At 42.6% G+C, this 22,041-nt stretch overlaps 1 non-coding gene across 1 annotated transcript; it reads left to right on the forward strand.

The window, feature by feature from the left end:
• Nucleotides 1-6,507: 6,507 nt before the first annotated feature.
• Nucleotides 6,508-6,614, forward strand: LOC133781042 (small nucleolar RNA R71). The gene has a single exon (XR_009869839.1). It is a non-coding gene; the product is annotated as a small nucleolar RNA R71 (small nucleolar RNA).
• Nucleotides 6,615-22,041: the final 15,427 nt, after the last annotated feature.

Genomic DNA, 22,041 nt, shown 5'->3' on the forward strand with positions numbered 1-22,041 from the left:
AGCTGGATCAATGTCCACTGGTTCATCAGCCCAGCTACGCTTGTTTTGCTGGCTAGAGGCAGGTTGCGTAAGAGAGGTCGAAGGGAATGCCGTAAACATAGTCTGATTGATTGCCCCCATTGGCCTCCGGACTAGATCGCTTGGGTAGACTGGTACCTCATAAGTGTTGCATAGGGTCGAGAGGAAAGTACCATGGGCAACACCAGCTGTAGTATTGAATCTGCTGATGTTGCGAATGCTATAGCGAATTATTCGGCCCACATCAACCTTCATTTTGGTATGATAGCATAAACCAACAAGCAGCGCTCTCTATCAACAATATAAAGATGAGAGGTCGGCAATAAACGTGAACTCACAAAATAAACCCATGCCTTCGCAATTGGATTGAGCTGCCACCTGTTAATTTCTTTGGGCTTTCCATTATGATAGTTGAAACGTGCACCTTCCACACTCAGAACTGAAGCCACAACATCATAGTCTGGCGCATCAAAATGGGCCAACTGCCAATGTTCGTCCTCTTGTGCAGACAATGAAGGGAGGTCCAATAATTGGTTAAATGAATAAGATGTCATAGGCACCAATTTACCCCTGACAAAATTGTTCTGTTCTGCATCAAGATATGGAAAGTTGGCAAAGAATTCATACATCTGAGAGCAGTTGGCTGGTCCCACATAGTTAGAGTCACAAAAGAAACCCCAATTACGTCGCAATATTTCAGCTCTGATGATATCATAGGCAGGGTTTTGTACCACGGTTGCCTCATGAAGCTCAAATCCCCTTTCCCTTACCAAAGATCTCTTATGAATCTTTTTAAACAAGTCAGCTGCTTCCTTATTGACAAATAATTTCGTGTCATAATCAGCCGGGGGAGGTGGTGTTGGTGGTGGTTGAGTGCGGAATGAGGAGGCTTTCTTTGAGGAGGTAGCTGTCGGAGGATTTCTCTTAGGACTGATTGTGTCTTTCAAAACAAGAACAAACTAAACCCCCAAATTTGTTTTCAAGAACTTGAGTAGAACTTCCCCTTGGTTTCACTCCCCCAAAACTTTCTGATTAGCAAAATCAACAGCCCAACCACTAATTCCCAGAAAAACAATTGACAAAACCCTTAAATGTCTCACAAGAAAAGCATAGGACAATCCAAAATACCACAATGTAATCTATTCTCCAATCAAAAATACTAGAATAGATATGAGACACTTACTTGAATGGCACAAAACTTCTTCTTTTTGTCTCTTTGGCTGATGGAAGTCTCAAGAATTGAGAGAGAAAAGGAGGTTTGAGTAGGAGGGAAAATTCTGAGAGTGAAAATGACTGAGAATGTGGCCAATTTAGGGCTTTTTACCCCAAATTTCAGACTCGGGCCGCGGCATTACTTTGACCATGCCGCGGCCCGCATCAAATTTCCAGCCTAGAATGCCGCGACATCATGGTACCTATGCCGCGGCCCGCCTCTATTTTCTGAGGAAAACTGGGTTGCAATGCCGCGGCCCTCCTCATCCATGCCGCGGCCCGCCCCTAGACTTCAAAATTCATGGGCCTCTGGAACCCCCAATGTCGCGGCATCATATGGCTATGCCGCGGCCCTTAACGATTTTCCATTTTTTTGATTTTTTTTATTTTTCACATTTTTCACGATTCTAAAAGTCCAAAAATAAACCAAATATCCATTGTTTACAAATACAAAAGTAAAATAAATAACAAGTAAAACATAGGGTGCCTCCTACAAGCGCTGTCGTTAACGTCATTTAGCCGGACGCTGAACCTCTCTTCAGAGAGGCTTCAGAAGGAGGATAGACTTCGCTTGATCAAAACTACCACCCAAGTAGGGCTTCAATCTCTGACCATTGACTTTAAAGGAATCACCTGAGTTGCCCTGAACTTCTACATAACCATATGGAAAAACTTGAACAACAGTGAATGGCCCTGACCATCTTGACTTCAATTTGCCAGGAAACAGTCGTAGTCTTGAATTAAAAAGAAGTACCTGCTGCCCTGGTTGGAACTCTTTCCTGATTAAGTTCTTGTCATGCCAAGCCTTTATTCTCTCTTTATAAATCCTGGCGTTCTCATAAGCCTCATTTCTGAACTCGTCAAGTTCATTCAGTTGCAACAGCCTTCGTTCACTAGCGGCACTCCAATAAAAATTCAACTTTTTCATAGCCCAGAATGCCTTATGTTCCAATTCAACTGGTAGATGACATGCTTTACCAAACACCAACTTGTAAGGAGACATGCCTATTGGTGTTTTGAATGCAGTTCTGTAAGCCCAAATCGCATCATCTAACTTTTTCGACCAATTTTTCCTCGAACTGTCAACGGTCTTCTCAAGGATACTTTTGATTTCTCTGTTTGAAACTTCAGCTTGCCCATTTGATTGAGGATGGTAAAGCAAGGTTTTTCGGTGATATACTCTATAACGAGCCAGCAATGCATCAAGTTGCTTATTCACAAAGTGTTTCCCTTCATCACTAATAAGATCTCGGGGAGTGCCAAATCTACTAAAAATATGTTTATGAAGAAAATTAAGCACAGTTTTACCGTCATTGGCTCTTGTTGCTGCAGCCTCCACCCATTTAGATACATAATCGACTGCCAGTAGAATATATTCATTGTCGTAAGAGGGTGGAAAGGGCCCCATGAAATCGATGCCCCATACATCAAACAGTTCCACTTCAAGAATCCCCTGCAAAGGCATTTCATTTCTCCTCGAGATATTACCAGTTCGCTGACATCTATCACAAGCCTTGACAAAAACATTGGCATCCTTGAATAATGAAGGCCAATAGAAACCACTTTGTAATACCTTGGTCGCCGTTCTTGATGCTCCAAAGTGCCCTCCGCATTGTTGAGTGTGACAGTGATTAAGAATGGACTGCATCTCTTCTTCAGGAACACACCTTCTGATAATCTGATCAACACAGTGCCTATAGAGAATAGGTTCCTCCCAATAGTAGTGTTTCACCTCAAAAAAGAATTTCTTTAATTGCTGCTTTGACATTTCAGGAGGCACAATCTTGGCAACCAAGAAGTTCACTATGTCAGCAAACCAAGGGACAGCTAAAGTCTCACTTACCCCAAACAACTGCTCATCAGGAAAGTGATCATTGATTTGCACTGCTTTCTTATTTTCAGTGTCCTCCAACTCAAGTCTAGAGAGATGATCAGCTACCACATTCTCACTGCCCTTCTTGTCACGAATCTCCATGTCAAATTCTTGAAGCAAAAGAATCCATCTAATCAGGCGGGGCTTGGAATCTTTCTTTGACATCAAGTATTTAATGGCAGAGTGATCAGTGTAGACAATCACCTTGTTACCAATCAGATACGGTCTAAATTTATCACAAGAAAACACAATAGCTAGCAACTCTTTTTCTGTAGTAGCATAATTCAGCTGAGCATCATTTAGAGTCCGACTAGCATAATAAATAGACCTGAATACCTTGTCAATCCGCTGTCCCAAAACTGCCCCCACTGCATAGTCACTTGCATCACACATCAACTCAAAAGGCAATTCCCAATTCGGAGCAATCACAATTGGAGCAGAAATAAGCTTTTCTTTCAAGAAATTGAAAGCCCTCAAACATTCATCATTAAAATCAAAGACAACTCCGTTCATAAGCAGATTTGAGAGGGGCTTGGACACTTTAGATAAATCTTTTATGAATCTTCGATAGAACCCAGCGTGACCAAGAAAACTTCTAACGCCTTTGACTGAAACTGGTGGAGGCATCTTTTCAATGGTAGAAATTTTTGCTCTATCTACCTCAATTCCCTCACTCAAAATTTTATGGCCAAGAACAATCCCCTCTTTCACCATAAAATGGCATTTCTCCCAATTCAGCACCAGATTTTCCTTCTCACAACGACACAGCACGTTCTCCAAGTTACCCAAACAGAGGTCGAATGATGAGCCAAAAACAGAGAAATCATCCATGAATATCTCAATACACCGGTCTACCATGTCTGAAAATATGGCCATCATGCACCGTTGAAATGTTGCAGGGGCATTGCATAGTCCAAATGGCATTCTCCTGAAAGCAAATGTGCCATAGGGACATGTAAAGGTTGTTTTCTCTTGATCCTCTGGTGCAATAGCGATCTGATGATACCCAGAATACCCATCCAAGAAACAGTAGTAGCTATGTCCTACCAATCTGTCAAGCATCTGATCAAGGAAAGGCAAAGGAAAATGATCCTTCCTTGTTGCGTTGTTGAGCTTGCGGTAGTCTATACAAATCCGCCACCCCGTTACAGTTCTTGTTGGAATGAGTTCATTGTTCTCATTTTTCACCACAGTCATTCCACCCTTTTTAGGTACCACTTGCACAGGGCTCACCCATGCGCTATCAGGAATTGGGTAGATCACCCCAACATCCAACCATTTAAGAATTTGCTCCAATACTACTTCCTTCATGGCTGGATTGAGTCTTCTCTGGGCCTCTATGGATGGCTTGCAATTCTCCTCCAATAAGATTTTATGCATCACTGTCGATGGGCTTATTCCTCTAATATCTGCCAAGGTCCACCCAATGGCCAATTTATGCTCCCTTAGAACCCTCAACAATTTCTCCAATTCTATCTTTGACAGGTCAGCTGACACAATGACAGGTAAAGTTTCATTCTCTCCCAAATAAGCATATCGCAAGTGATCTGGGAGGACCTTTAATTCCAACTACGGTGGCTGCTGAATGGATGTTAGCGGTTTATCAGTCGCATCTGCTAGTTCTTGAAACTTCTTCCAATATGGCAAGAAAGAGTTGATCCAGTTTACACAATCTCTGATCTCAGCATCATCATCATCATCATCGACCTCATCACCCAATAATACTGCCTCTAAGGCATCACTGCTCATCCTTCTCTTGGAGACTGCCTTCTCTATCACATCCACACTAAAGCAACTGTCACTAGCCACCGGATACTTCATAGACTTGAAGACATTAAAGACCACCTCATCTCCTTGAACTCTAAGCTTAAGCTCTCCTTTGTGAACATCAATAAGAGCTTGGCCTGTGGCTAGAAATGGCCTACCGAGAATTATTGGGACATCTGTGTCCTCCTCCATGTCCAGAACAATAAAGTCAGCTGGAAATATGAACTTATCCACCTTCACAAGAACATCCTCAATAATACCTCGTGGATGTGTTAACGATCGGTCTGCGAGCTGTAAAGTGACAGTTGTTGGTTTTGCCTCCCCCAAACCAAGTCTTTTAAACACAGATAAGGGCATCAGATTGATACTTACCCCCAGATCACATAAGGCGTGCTTACATTCAAACTTGCCAATGGTGCAAGATATGGTGAAGCTCCCCGGATCTCTCAGCTTTTGGGGTAACTTCCTTTGTAAAATCGCGCTGCACTCTTCAGTGAGTGCTACAGTCTCATAGTCTTCCATCCTCCTTTTCTTTGATAGAATCTCCTTCATGAATTTAACATAGCTGGCCATCTGCTCCAAGGCCTCAGCAAAAGGAATGTTTATGTGCAGCTTTTTAAACACCTCTAGAAACTTAGAAAACTGTTTATCAAGTGTAGTCTTTCTAAGCCTCTGAGGGTATGGAACTCGAACTGGCTGCTCAATAACAACTGGCAGACTCTGTTCTGACTGTTGATGGTCTTCATTAACCCTTTCTGAATCAGACTGTTCACCCATCTCTTTATTCTGAACCACTGCCTGTGGAGGTCTAGGCTGCTCAGTTTGCTTCCCACTCCTCAGAGTAATTGCTTGAACTTGCTCCTTGGGGTTGACTTCAGTATTACTGGGCAAATTTCCCTGAGGTCTGTTATTGAGCATATTGGCCAACTGCACAACTTGTGTCTCAAGGTTTCGAATAGAGGATCTAGTCTCAGTCATAAATTGAGTCTGAGTATTAGTGAGAGTCAACAAGGCAGCTTGCAGTTCATTAGGCCTCTCAGGTTGAGGCATTGGTTGTTGAGGCCTAGGCTGTTGTGATGACGAAGCTTGATGCATAGGTGGCTGAGGCATGTTATTCTGAAATTGGCCCTGAAACTGAGGTTGTTGGCCTTGATTATTCTTCCACGAAAAAATTGGGATGATTTCGCCATCCAGGATTGGAAGTATTGGAGAATGGATTATTGAGTGGCCTTTGAAAGTTTCCCACCGCTTGAACTTGAGCATGATCCATTGGGGTGTTATTATTCATACAGATAGAGCACTGATCGACAGAATGAGCACCACCACACATTTCACACCTCACTGCCATCTGAACTGCATTAGCAGATACACTGCTCTGTTGTAACTGCTTTGTCAGAGAGGCTACTTGCGCTGTTAGAGCAGTGATTGCATCCAGCTCATGCACCCCAGCTACCTTTCTGACTCCTGATGATCTTTCCTCAGACCACTGATGATTGTTTGTGGCCATGTCCTCCAGCAGCTCATAAGCACCAGTTGCACTCTTACTCATAAACGTACCGCCCACTGCAGCATCAATAATGGTTCTGGTTGTAGGACATAAACCATTGTAGAAATTCTGTACTAGCATCCACTGTTCAATGCCATGATGAGGACATCTTCTCAGGAGTTCCTTAAACCATTCCCAAGCTTCATACAATGACTCTCCGTCATTCTGGCAAAAGTTATTGATCTCTCCCCTCAATTTAGCAGCTTTGGACGGAAGGAAGAATTTAGACAAAAATTTCTGAGCTAGATCTTGCCACGTGACAATAGAGTTTGGTTGCAGCGAGTTCAGCCAACTTTTAGCTCTGTCCCTCAGAGAAAATGGGAAAAGCCTAAGCTTGATTGCGTCATCACTCACCCCATTATATCTGAAGGTTCCACACAACTTTAGAAAATTGGACAAATGGGTGTGAGGATCTTCAGAAGGCAACCCATTGAATTGCACAGAGGACTGCACCATTTGTAGAATAGCGGGCTTGATTTCAAAGTTGTTAGCCTCTACAGCTGGAGGGCGTATACTATTTTGTAATCCCGTCAGAGTGGGCAGCACATAATCTCTCAGGCTCCTCTCAACATTGTTCTGAGCCTGACCCCCTTGTACAACTCCAGGAATTAGAACATTCCTGCCATCCCCTTCATTTTGTGCCATCTTCACAGATTTCTGGGCCTCCCTCTTGTTCTTTCTGATTTGCTTGCAAGACTTTTCAATCTCAGGATTCAGAGGAACAAGTGTGCCTTTTCCTCTTTTTCCACGCATATACCAAAATTCACCTGAGATAGACAAATTAAGAAACTAAACAGATTAGAAACCAGAGAAATTAAAATCAAATTAGAATAAAAATTAATTAGACTGATATTGATAATTATTTTCAGTCCCCAGCAACGGCGCCAAAAACTTGTTGCGATATTTTTGCTATGCAAGTGCACACAGTCGCAATTCGTAATAAAATGGTAAAACCAAGTATCGTCCTCAAGGACTGATTTATCAATTACCAGTCAATTAATTTCTTGTTCTATTTGATGAATTGAAATTCTTGATTTTTGTAAGTACAGCAAAAGAAACTATAAAGTGCAGAAACAATAATTGAAAATTAAATGGAATAACCACTAATAGTAAAACTTTTAATTTAATCACTAAAGAAACAATTAGGATATTTAATCTCATCAACTATCCTCCCTATTATTCCCTAATGCAAAGTGTGAATTCTTCTTCTTTTTACCTAATTCAATTAACAAGTTGATACAGCAGCCTATAATCATACTATGAATTATAAACTCAACATAAGTGACAATTTCCTATATTTCTATGGTAAATTGAACCACAAAGGTAGCATTAATCTCGACAACTTAATAACAGTTACACAATTAATTCAGATACTTTCGTTCTAAATTAGAATTATGTCCAATATAACCACAGCAGATTTAAATCTCACTTCTAAGATTTTGACTTAAAAACATATGTATATGACTATAGATGGCCAATCAATAATCAATCTATAAGAACAGGTTATATGGAATTGAAGAAGATTGAAGAAGAAGAAAATTGAAATTGCATTAGTTCATAACAGGGATTCAAGTGATTCAATTAAACATTTTAAACAGAAAATTAGTTCATAATCATAATGCTAATCACAACAAAAATTAAAGATAACATCAGGAAGAAGAAGAAAAACATGTAAAAATACTCTAGGTCTTCAGCCTTCAAAACCAGCATTAATCCACAATCCGTACGTCTCCCCTTTTCTCTTCTCTTTTTCGCCATATTAAAACCTAGGACTCAAATTTTAAAGAGGCGGGCCGCGGCTCTACATACACTATGCCGCGGCCCGTGTCCAATTTCCTGGGAAAAAGGTCCTCTCCATGCCGCGGCCCGTGTCGACGAGTTCTGGGCAAAATGCCCATCTATGCTGCGGCCCAAGGATTTCCTTAAAAACATTGGTTCTGTTTCCCACCTAGCCGCGGCTCTACTTTGCTCATGCCGTGGTTCTTAAGGGATTTCTCAATTTTTCAAGTCTTCATCCCAAAAATTCACCAATACTTCCAAATTATGTTGAGAACCATTCTTTCTCGAAATATAATGAAAAACTTGGTTATTTCTTCCCTTTCTTTGACATTTTCTTCCACGTGCTCAATTCTTCCTGATATTCACAAAGACAGACAAACAAAGCATAAACCCGCACTAAATGAAAGAAAAACGAAATAAAAGACTACTAAAAACATCACCAAAACATGATAAAAACTAGACTCAACAGGGAACAATAATCTAGTTCGAACTCATTAATAAATTGTTAATTTATAAATTAGTTACCTATATTAAACTTATTGGTGTGCTAGGTTTTCTTAATAATGTGGTTTTATACTTGTCATATCTATTGCTAAGAGATACAATGAGGATTTTTGTACATTGCTCTATAAAGTTCCGTAATTATGTCTTAAATTTTCTTTCTAGGATTTTAGAATATACATGTTGCAGCCTATATAGCGACATGTCGCATGTAGCTGTTAAAAGCTTTAATGGCTACGACTGGCTGACACATTGAATTGATGTGCTTTCTGCCTCAAAAAATGTGTGTTTAAAATATTATTTCTTATTGGTTAACCCTAATAATGGTGCATAAACTATAAAAGGGGTTCTTTAGAGTTTCAAAATTTTCTCAAGAGGATTATGTAAGGCAATTTCTCCAGAGTTTCAGTATACGAAAGCTTCGTCCATTTTCCTGTCCATTCCCTCTCTATTTTGGGTAACTTACAAAAATGGGTAACTGTCCTTTATTACATTGATTACATTAATTACCTTATATTCTAAACTTAATATGCAAAATTGTAATAATTTTATATGGATAAAAATCACGAATCTTCAGGGATTCATATCCGCCCCTCCATCCTACCGATCGCTAGTTGAATACTTACTGCATGAGCTCAAACATTTCATGATATTTTTATCTGCTTATCAGGTTAAACGAGCTATGTTTAGGCGACCTCAAGGTCTACTCAAATGATCTCCTCGATTCATTGACGACCTATTCTTGGACCGATCTAAGTATCTGAAAGTCAACACCATGAACTTGGAGCTAAAGAAGCTTTATTAAATGCTACACAACTGTACCGCGAACAAGACACATCAGCTTGCGTAATTCAGGTACAACACTACTCTATCTATTTTCTCTTTTTCATTCATTTTTTAATAATAATATTAATAGTAATTAATTCTACTTTATTTTCTATATTAATAATAGCAGTGCTTGTAATTAATAATAATTAACTTTATTATATTTTAGTTTTTATGTTAATAATATATTAAATTTTTAATTAATATAATCTCTTCAAAGCTGCAACTTACTTTTTTAAGACTTTTAGTTTTATTTTTGTATTATTTTTATTTGTTTTTAATAATAAAAAAAGTATTAATTAATTCTATTTTATTTTATTTTCTATATTAATAATAATTTATATAAAGCTAAATCCTAAGAACCTGCTGTGATACTCTAAAATTTATTCAAACTACTATATATATTGTAATGCCCCGGATTCCCTAATGTGGTTTAACGGCTGGATTTGTAGGCCGGGAGGGCCATAATCGTTTAATTACGCTATTAAATGTGTTTATGTATGTTTATGAGAATTATATTATAATATAATGTTAATTGTATGCATGTCGATGATATATGTTGAGACCACATTATGATGTGGGTTTGTTCGAGCTATTTGACATGAGACGATCGTAGAATATTGATTAGCGGTTTGGTCACAACAGGTTTAAGTGTCGGGACTTGGGTTGAGTCTCGGGGTGATTTTGAGGGTTAGAGCGTTACCGGGAGATAAAGGGTAACGGGATGTGAATTATTGGTATTTTAGATTATTGAGAATAGCGGGAATTGGAGAGCGTTAATTATTGATTAACGAGTTAGGAGGAAAGTACCAGATATGCCCTTGGGAGCCTTTAGGAAGTCTTAATTGACCTAGGGGTAAAATGGACATTTCACCCCTAGGATAGATATAACACTTGATGACTGAAGGAAATGATGGAAAAAACAGAGTATACTTTAGATTTCTCCCGTACCTTCTTCTCCTCACTGTTCTTTGTGGTTTCTGAACAAATTTTGAGGATTCAAGCTTAGGAAGCAAGCCTTGGGAGTTTGGGAGTGTGTTCCACCATTGAAGACCATCATAAGCCAAGCTTTGGGTAAGTTTCTAACCATAGTTTCTCTGGTTTGCTCTGTTTTGGTTTTGTTTTGCAGCTGAGTTTACTAGGATGAATTCATGGTTTTTGTTGGGAGTTTTGGCTAGGATTCCCATGCTTGTGATGTTTAGGGTGTGTTGGGATGGTTTTTGGGTTCATTTGGCATCAAGAATAGGCTTTGGAAGCTTGGGAATCAAGTTAGAATCGAGGAAGTTGAAGAAGGTCAGTTCAGGGGTGTTTGGGCCTGAAGGTAGCGCTACAGCGCCCACCCTAGGGCGCTATAGCGCTCCTCAGGAGGCTTTCTGGTGCTTGGGAGGTTCTGAGTAGAGCGTTGTGGCGCTAGGGGTTGAGCGCTGTAGCGCTACCCTGTTCCTTCCAAACCCCGTTTTGAGTGTTTTTAAGGGTTTTTGACTTGGGGTTTCAATCCTTAAGGCACGGGATCGAATCTACTCACCGTGTGGGCATGTTTCGAGGTCCCGAGGATGGTGCTTAGGTTAAGACCCTATTATTGTGGATTCTCATTAATGGAGGTTATAATTGGTTGTGATTAGGTAACCGCTAAGGAACTAAAAGATCGATCGTTCTCAGGGGTCGTCTTTATCATACTTCTCGCTCGAACTTGAGGTAAGGAAATAGTGTATGGATACAGTTGCACCCTGTACAGGTATATGACATGCATGGTTTGACATTGAGGCTTGTTGGTTGATATATGTGAACGTGGATTGTATATTAAATGCTAATGAATGCTGATTACCTGTTTAAGACACTGACTAGTCAGGGACCGACTCTAAAGTCAACGACTACGCATTGAATGACTCTATGGCATTAATGCGGGACTGACCCTAAGGTCGAAGAACTTATAAGCGCTTGCCTGGTCTACGACCAGATGTCTATAGCCAAGGTATACGACCCCGGTGACCGTTAGTCACGTGGCTAAGGGACGTTGTCCATAGCTTCGACTCTAGAGTCGTGAGGAAGGTTATGTTGGTGACTAACCACCATGCACCTGTCCTGATCGAACATATGAAAGAATCACTTAGCCATTAAGCCCTGGTGACCCTATCGTCACATGGCTAGAGGGAGCGATGCTCATTACTGTGACCTTTGGCTATTGTCACCTATTTGTTGGACTGATAGTCCTGAATGGTTATTATGATCGTTGTTGATATTATATCATGTTTAATTGTGTTTTCTTGCTGGGCCTTGGCTCATGGGTGCTATGTGGTGCAGGTAAAGGAAAGCAAAAGCTTGGCCAGCCTTAAGTGGAGAGCTTGGGCAATGTGATGTACATACAGGGCCGCTTGACCACCACGGTCAAGGAGTTCTCAGAGGGACTAGGGGTTTACCCTATTTTTGCCGCTTAGGCCGGCGGAGCTTGTAAATTTGGATCTGTAGCGACTCTTTTGTATTATGAACTACTTGTAAACATTTTGAAAGGCTCATGAGCAGTTTACTTACTTAATGAAAAGTACCCTTTCCTTTTTACTGGTTTTCTACCTTAACCTGATAATAACACTTAGATCACGTTTTTAACCAAAGGACTCGAGTAGCGGGTCAAATTTCCGGTTCACCGTTCACCGTAACTGTTCTGGGGTAGCCAGGGCGTTACATATATTTTCTCATTTTTTCCTATTTTTTATTCTATTTTCTAATTTATAGTGAATAATTAATAATAATTATTTAAATGATTATTATATTGTAACAAATTAGAAGAAATATATAATATATTACCTCACTATTATCCATATTTTCCACCTATGACACGTAGCACGGCCAAACAGGTCTGTGGGCCCATTGAAGAGGCCCGGGCCCAACCTTGGCCCAATGAACAATGAACAAGTAAACCTCGTCCACCCGGACCATACCAAACCCAGTTACTGGCAAGTAGCAGGAGCATAATGAAGGGGCCAAAACTAAGTTGCACACCCAAATTACCCTCCTGGTTGTATTCATTCTATATCCTATCAAGTGGGATCCAAGAGAAGGCATCGCCATCAAGATGTCTGCCTCGGTAAATGAACTCGGGCCCTGGTAAACAAACCAGAACATAGGTAAATGAACCCAGATCATCTAGTCAGATAGAACAAGCCCAGTCCTTACTATAACTTACGTGTCCTTGAGAAATCTGGCAGTTGGTCTCCTTAACTAACCTGCACAATGGGGTATGCACGGAACATACACTGTTCCTGGGAAACGGTATTGCCACTACTCTGACAGATCTTGTCCCCAGGATCTCCTTGGTAGCCCACACGGAACAGTCCATTCAAACATACAAAGGACAATTGTAAGGCTTCACCACGCCTAAGCCGGCCCAATGGGCCCAGAGAAACAACCCCTAATTATGTTACATTTCTTGTATTATGGCTCCATTAGAAAGAAATTGTAATTATATCCTTATTTTTCCCATATTAGTCTGACCCAAGTGACATGACAGCCTATAAATAGGATTAGTGATTGTAGCGACCCAAATTTGCTAATAAGGCTTGGGGCCTTGATTAGCGTGCCTGGAGGGCAATAATTGTTATATTGTATTAATATGTGAATTTAATGAATATGTGATTAGAAATGCATGTTTAGGTGATTAAATATGCATGTGGGCGCCATTTGGCTGTTAGGGGCATATTTGTAATTTTAGCCCATTGGGGGAATAAATGTTATATTTATGTGTATTGTGATTGATACCACGTGTGGGTGGTGATATAATCGTGGTGCATGATCCGAGACGGTCATAGGGAGCTGTTTAGCTAGAAAGTCACAATGGGGTCAAATACTCGGCTCGAGAGGAGCTTAGGGGTATTTTGGGTATATTATAAAGTGTTTTGGGAATTATTGAGTGGCGGTTAGTAATTTAGTAATGGTTTAGATGCGTTGGGATTTAATGGGGATTTTTAGGCGTACTCGAGGGCTTAGCGGAATGTGATAAAAGACTAAATCGCCCTTGGAGAGATATGAGGACTTAGGCTAACTTAAGGGGTAATTAGGTCATTTTAGGAAAATGGATATGCTCAACTTGGGGGCTGGGACTCTATAAACACTTAACCGAAGAAAAACAGAAAAGGAAAAAGGGAACCAATTTTCTCTTTCTCTTCCATTCGATGCTCTCCCTCTCCCTCTCTAAGGTGACTAATTTTGAAGGATTTTAGGCCAAGGTTCAAGGGATTCAAGGCTAGGAATTGGGAGATTGACCTAGGCTCAAAGGTAAGTTTTAATCAGTTTCTTGATTGAATTCTGCTAAGAAATGTTAAGTTTAAGAGCTGATATGTGTTCTTGCTTGGTGGATTCTTGGGATGAAGCTTAGCTAGATTCAATTTGGGAACCAAAGGGGATTAGCTTGGAGTTGGATTTGGAGGAAGCTCAGAGATGAATTTCTACTTGAGGTAAGGCTTTCATGCATCTCTGGTGTGTATGTGCTGCTGTGGTTTAAGTTTCTGGTTTGTGGTTTGAGTTTTATAAAGTTTTAAACCACAAGTTGAATTATGGGTTTGATAGGGTATTTGAGCTTGTTGTTGTTGTTTCTGAGTAGCCATGATGTTTATTTGGGGTTTTAGATTGATTTTGGACATGGGAGTACCTTGGGGTTGATTTGGAAGAGTTTTGGCTCGGGAAAATGGTTGGAAAAAACCCATTTTTCTGGGTTCGTGTATGGGCGTCGCGGCCCTGTTCTTCCGTGTCGCGGTGCTAGGATGCATTAGGGGAAGGGCACCATTCTGGGCGCCGCGGCCCCTATAGGGTGGTGCCGCGGTGCTAGGCCAATTTATGGGCAAGGTAAAAATGTGTCTTTGGGGTTTTGGCTCAGGGGGCTCGAGGGATCCTTTCGCTACCTTGAGGGGGGAAACGGGAGGTCCCGAGAGCTCAGGATTGGTTCCAGGAGATGATTATAAATTGGTTAGTAATGAGAGTGCTATGTATATGTTGTGACTAGGTTTTCAGCGAGGCTCGGGTTAGAGGACCGTGCTCGAGATTTCAGTGCTCAAGAAGCTCGGGACACAGGTAAGAAAACCGTTGTACCCATAGAGCAGGGCAAGGCCCCATAGTTGTGTTGCAGGTCACGGCCCTATATGATTATATGAAGGGCATAGCCCATTGATTATGTTAATACATGTTTAAGTGTTTGATTAATTATGCTATGTATGTAATTATGTGAATGATCGGAGAGAGTCGGGAACGATGAAGGTCGAGAGCGGCAAGGGCCGGGAACAGCGAAGGCCGAGAACGGCAAGGGGGCCGAGAATAGCGTTTAGCACGCGGAGTGCGAGTTGTCAGGGTAAGACCCTAAAGGATACCTGGGATATCTTTACGGTGTGGACCACGAACCCAGGGCCTGGTACAGCACCTAGGACGACATGGTCGTATGTGTATAGCCTATTGATGGCCTGTTTATATGCTAAGTGTTTAATATGCATATGTTATCTGCTTGTGAGGGTTTTCTTGCTGGGTTTCGGCTCACGGGTGCTCTGTGGTGCAGGTAAGGGCAAGGGAAAAGTCGACCAACCATGAGTATGGAGAGCATGAAGCAGCGCGTACATGTTTGGCCTGTCTGGCTGCCACGGCCAGGGGTATTTTTGGAGATGGTTGTATAAGACCCAGATTTTGTCGTTTAGTCGACTTATTTTTTCTTTTGAGTTTTAAATATTTCTAAACAGTATTTTGGGATCCCAAATGTTTAACACTTTATGATTTTTAGTAAATGGAATTATTTTATCAAAGTTTATGACTCTGTTTATGGTTTAATTACACATTTATCTTAAACCTCGATTAGCGAGTTAAATGCACGTTTTAAACTCACTTAGTAATGGCTCTAAGGAAGTAGGGTGTTACAGTGATGCACTGTAGCGAGGATCCCAGATTTATTCTTGTAAGCTAAACATTACTGAACTTGAAGAAAATCTCCACTGTCAAAACTCTCTAAAGCCTAATACTAGTAACTCGTGGACTAAGGCTCATTAACGCCCCAACCACATAAAAACGGTGATCTCAGTAAACATTTTGGTGCTTTCATTGAGAGCTGAAGAAAACATGAATCAACCTTGATCATCTGTGAAAATGGTGAACATCAGGCATACCGTGTTCGATCCTGCTCACCAGCAACAACAAGATAATGGAGAACCATTTCCAAATCAACCACTTCCTCAAGACCAACCAGAGGATGTGCCTTATCATGGGCCCCTGCCTGATGACTCCCAGAATTTTGGAGAAGGGGGTGACTATGATGAAGACTATTATGAGGAGGACGGATAGGGGTATCAAGACCACAAGGCTGAAAATCCTGTTGATCCTAACGAGAAGGGTGTGGAGCCTCAGCAAGAACATCCAGATGTGGTTTGTCTGAGGCAACAAGTCTTGGACAAAGAAGCAAGATGGCAAAACAAGAGGAGACCACCCGCCAGATGCAAGAGTCCCTTTTGGCTCTTCAAGCTTTTATTGTTGCGCAGGGATTTACAGCCAATCCCTTAATCGTTCCTCCCCCAGGAACATATCCACATGTCCCACCTACAAGGACTAGCGTGCCTAACAACATAATGCTTATTCCTCCTCTAAGACGATCCCCATATCCAGGAGCCAGTCCGTCAAACCCAGCTCAGGAGAAAGGGAAAGCCAAAGTGGACGATCCCATCAAAAAAGAAAACCCCCACAAGAAATCTTCTCCCGCTCCAAAAATCGGGGCTGACGCATAGCAATTCCCTAGGAAAGAACGAATGAATCTTGTCCCATGACAAAATCATCTGAACAATCCGCAGGGAAAGCGCTCACAAGGTACTAAGCCCTGGAATGTCCCCAAACCAGGCGGTCAGGGAGGACGCTCATGTCCCCAAACAAGTATCATGAAGGGTGTAGACGTGGAGAGGACATGAAAATGATCAGTTCAGGAAATGATACAACCCGAGTGAATTTGCGAGCTGGCCTCAACGCCTGGAAGTAGCGGCCCCAAAAAGAAAAGATTGGCCCTCAAGGAGGAGACCTCGGAAATAACGTTAATGACAAGAGGAATGAAAGGTTCCTCTGGATGATGGAATGGCCAGGCAGTTCATGGAACAACTGGCCGCTCTAAACTAGGTCACGGACTGCTTGGTCCAGAAACAAGAAGGTGGAGGTTCTGATTCTGAAGATGAGTAGAAGGAGCCATGCGCCAAAACACATCCTAGACGTCATCACTGACCGGAATGCACCAAAGGGTTCAAGATGTTGGACATACCCACCTATACCAGAATCACTGAGCCCAAATATCATTTGTCCCGCTACAATCGCCTGATGATGGTAGCCCATGTCTGCGAAAACAGAAAATGCATGTGCTTCTCGATCACTTTAGCCGGACCCGTCGAAGAATGGTGGAAAAGGCTCAAGACGGGATCAATCTAATCTTGGTCCGGATTGCAGTTAGCTTTTCGTAAACAATTTGTGGCCACCCAAAAACTGAACATGGAACTCAGTGCGTTTGCCAACATCAAGCAACATTCTACTGAAACCCTTAGGGCTTACATTCAATGCTTCATGGAGGAAGCCTCAAAGACTAAGGTGGATGATGGACAGCACCTGGTCACTCTCCATTCTTGAATTAGAGCTAGATCCCCTCTCTGAGATGACATGCAATGTAGCCAGGCAGCCACCCTCGAAGAATTTATAAGGAGGGCACAAGGCTTCATCAACTGGAAAGTGACTCGAATCCAAGCCTTCGGATGGCAGCCAGCACCCAAGTCAATAGCACAAACCCTTCTCGGGTACCGAGTACAGTACCCAGCAAACCTCTAACCAGCACCTCTAGCAGTGTCCGGATCTACTGGATCCCTCAGGATGTCGTTCAAGACCCCAACTATCTATGGACCCACCTCATCAAGATATTCTCCAGCTCAATTAGCCCATTTCTCTGGGTACAGAGTAGCACCAACTGGGTATAGTGTCATTCTTGAAGTTGCCCAACCATCCCAGACTGGAGCGGCTGAAGCGAGCATCAACCCTTCCCGGGGAGAAAGATATGGAAAAAGTTATAATTGGTCTGAGCCCACAAACAAGAGAAAGAGGGGGTATGAACCCCAGTATGCGGAGTACACAAACTTGGTGAATACCCGGGAAAACATCTACCTTACAATGAGCAACGTAGTCCATTACCAGAAACCAAGCCCCATGTTTAAAGGGGGAAAGAACTCGAGGGACACCAAAAAAAGGTGTGCCTACCACAAGGACGTGGCCACATAACCTAAAAATGTTGCCAGTTGAAGGAAAAGATCGAGAATTTGATCAAATTGAGACATCTCTACTAGTGGGTCAAAATGCCAACGAGAGTTTCGAGACTGCCTGTAGCTCCTAGACAATCATTGGCCCTAGGCACGCAGGGACCATACTGAACTCCTCAAGGAGAGCATGCTCCGGGATCAGGAGCACAGGCCCCCCAAGGGGCCCCAATAGTGTAATCACCCAGAGGTCCTATGGCTCCCGGGCCCGGGATGCCGTATCCTCCCGGAATCGCGCCTCCCTGAGTAGATGGCCACGTGGCCACCATATCAAGAGGGTTAAACCTAGGAGGATTGTCCCTGAATGATCAGAAGAGATACCTCAGTGAGCTTGATCATGACCATGAGGTGTGCGCATTGGTCCAGACTCCAGCCTAGAGCCCAAAGTTCATGGACCTGCCCATAACATTCACGGAGGTAGATGCCCAGAACGTTCATTTCCCGCATCACGACCCTTTGGTTATTATAGCCCAAATCGCCAACAAGAGAGTATCCCTAATGTTGTTGGAAGATGGGAGCTCCATCAATGCCTATTCAAGCTAGCCTTCACAATGATTTGCCTAACAGAGGAAGACCTACCCTCCAGCCCTACGCAGTTTTACGGCTTCAATGGGGATTCGTTGCTCTCGATGGGCATGATTCAACTCCCCATGACGCTGGGGAATGAGGTTCAGAGCCGTTCAAGTACTCCACCTTCATGGTGGTGGATTGCCCCACTGCGTACAACATGATCTTTGGGTGCCCCGTTCTAGTTGACTTTGGTGCCATCACCTCCATCTGCCATCTATGCATGTAGTTCTCTTGTGATAACGGTGGAGTGGGAACTATACGAGGAGATCAAATGAGTGCCCATAAATGTTATCGCGTCTCTGCCCGACCAATCTTCATGGTCTGCAAAGAGACCCTCGAAGGGGAAAACGCTGATCCAATCCCACTACCTCTGCCAGCACGGAGGGGAGGATGACAAATTGGATCCGTGAATAGAGGCGGATAGGGTGTTAGAGCCCATGGAGGAGGTTAAGGAGGTGTGCATCAGTGGCACTGACTTGACCAAAGTGATCCAGGTAGGGAGAAACTTGAACTCGGAGGTCAGGGCTGCCATAATTTCCCAGGTAAAAGAAAACCAGGATGTCCTGGCCTTGTCCCACTCGGATATGACTGGGATTGACTGCAACATCATATGTCATGCCCTGAACAATGACGAGAACACAACTCCCATCCGACTGAAGCGAAGGCCCCTAGGTGCGAAAAGAGCAGAGGCCCTCAAGTTAGAAGTCGAGAAGTTTTCCTCGATCAACTTCATCCTGAAGGCCTTGTATCTCGTTTGGCTAGAAAATCTGGTGTTGGTTCCAAAGCCAAACGAAATGTGGAGGGCTTGCATCGATTTCACAGACCTCAACAAGGCATGCCCAATGGATTGCTTCCCTCTACTCCGAATTGACCAAATGGTGGATGCTACATCTGGTTATGAGTTATTGAGCTTCATGGATGCTTACTCTGGCTACAACCAGATCTTGATGCATATAGCAGACCAAGAACACACCAACTTCTAGATGGATAAGGTTGTATACTGCTACATCGGCATGCCCTTCGGGCTCAAGAATGCTGGGGCCACCTATCGAAGACTGGTCAACAGAATGTTCCAAAACCAACTAAGGAAGAACATGGAGGTCTATATAGACGACATGTTGGTCAAGTCTAAGACATCAACCCAACATGCAGAGGACCTGTCAAAAACATTTTCCATTATCCGAAAGTATGAGATGAAGCTAAATCCCAAGAAGTGCACTTTTGGCGTAGCATCTGGGAAGTTTCTGGGCTTCATAGTAAGGTCAAGAGGGATAGAAGCCAACCCTAACAAGATCAAAGCACTGATCAACATGTCTTTGCCACGAAAACACAAAGATGTTCAAAGCCTGACGAGAAGAATAGCAGCTTTGAGCTGTTTTGTGTCGAAGTCCACGGACAAGTGTATCCCATTTTTCAACATACTTCACGGAAACCAGAGCTTCAAGTGGATAGCCGAATACGAAGAGGCTTTCCAAAAGTTGAAGGGGCATCTAGCCCAAGTGCCAATCTTGTCTAAACTAGTGGATGGGGAACCACTGTGCCTATATTTGGCAATGTTAGAACATGCCATCAACACTGTATTATTGCGAGAAGAGGGAAAGGTCCAACTCTCGGTCTATTACGTAAGCAAAATGGTTGCTGGGCCCAGAGTCCAGATACCCTTTAATCGAGAAATTGAAATTTTTCTTACTGACTGCTTCCAGAAAGTTAAGACCTTACTTTCATACCGCTTCAAGGTACTAACAAAGTTAAGACATTACAGAAACCCAAGTCATCCTAGATGGGCCCTCTCATCCACTATCTAACCGTTGGGGAATTGCCCACGGACAGGGCCGTCACTGGGAAGCTTCAATACCAGTCTCCCAGATACGTCATGATGGATTGAAAACTCTATCACATGGGGGTTTTCCATGCCCTATCTTTGATGCGTGTCTGGGACCAAAATGAGCGCAATCATGCATGAAGTACATGAAGGATTTTGCTGATCACACAGCCAGACTCAGCTTGTCCAAGAAGATCCTCAAGCATGGATATTTCTGGCCAACAATGAAGAAGGACTATGTTGACTACGTCCGCAAGTGCGAACAATGCCAAAGGTATGTGAAGATCCCACGAGCCCCTCCACTAGAGATAACCCTGATGACCAGTCCCTAGCCTTTCGCAGTTTGGGGAATTGATTTTGTAGGATCCCTCCTGACCAAGAAGGGCGAAGTAAAATATGCCACTATAGTCATCGACTATTACACCACATGGGTTGCAGCAGAACTAACGAGCACCATCACCTCCAAAAAGGCCCTAGACTTCGTCATCAGCAACATAGTGTGTCGATACAGCATCCCTCACAATATCGTGTCCGACAACGGGAAATAATTTGATAGCGTCAACTTCACTGACTTCTGTGAAAATCATGGCATCATAAAAAGCTTCTCTATAGTTGCAAGGCCTCAAGAAAATGGGCAAACAGAGGCAGTGAACAAGATTTTTAAGGGGACATTAGATAAAAAGCTACAAGCATGAAAGAACAAGTGGCCAGAAGAGTTGCTCCGCGTCCTATGGGCATACCGGACCACAGAAAGAATATCGACCGAACATACTCCTTATTCAATGGTGTACGGATGCAAAGCAGTCATCCCAGTGGAAACTGCAGTCCTGTCTCACACACGAGATACGTACGATCCTGTCTGGAACCACGCCTTGCTCCAAGAATCCCTGGATCTCATTGAATACATCTGGGAAGAATCACAAGTGCAGTTGAAGATGTATCAGGGAAAGATCTCAAGGAATTTTAACTCGAAAGTTAAGTGTCGAAGGTTCACAACCGGTGATCTAGTTCTAAGAAGAGTCTACCCTGCATCTCAAGATCCAGTAGTGGGGGTTCTAGGACCAAATTGGGAAGGACCCTACAATATCCAAAATGAAGTTTGTCGAGAACAAATCGCCTAAAGCGGCTAGACGGAACAGAGGTCCCAAGGGCCTGCAACGCAGAACACCTCTGTCGGTACTGTCAGTAGTTTGGAGGAATTAATTATGCTCTTTCTAACATTTTTATTTCAAGTAATGTATGCCCCAGGGACATCTCTTATTTAATGAAAATGATATGGACAAAACACCATGAGAAATGTTGTAAGAAAAGAAAATTTTCAAGTCTGTCTTTAATTTTTACACGAACAAGTGACCTAAGGCTACATTATTTGATCACATGGTGGGGGAGGGGGGAGGTAAGACCATCTATACAACGCTAGGATTAAGAACAAGAAATGCGGCAAAGCTCAGAGCTTAATCCTGATCCAGACTCATATAGACTGGGGGTTCAAATCCCAACTCCCAGCAAAAAAGGATGCAAGGCTCAAAGCCCAGTCCTAACCCGGACCCATATTGTCCGGAAGGTTCAAAACCCAATCCTAAAAAAGGATGCAAGGTTCAAAGCCCAGTCCTTACTCAGATCCATATGGTCCGGGGGATTCAAAACCCAACTCCCAAAAGATTGGTCCAGACCTAACGTGGTCAAGAATAATCTAATCATGGTTCCCCTAAAACAGTCCAGGAATGTTGGAACTTAAATCTTAGGTTTTAAATTGATTAAATTTAGTCTTGTAAATGGTCCAGACCATTACGACCTAAACCTCGGGTTCGAGATAAGTTAATCAACTAAT

This window comes from Humulus lupulus, chromosome 5 (assembly GCF_963169125.1).
Source record: "Humulus lupulus chromosome 5, drHumLupu1.1, whole genome shotgun sequence".
Classification (NCBI taxonomy): Eukaryota; Viridiplantae; Streptophyta; class Magnoliopsida; order Rosales; family Cannabaceae; genus Humulus; species Humulus lupulus.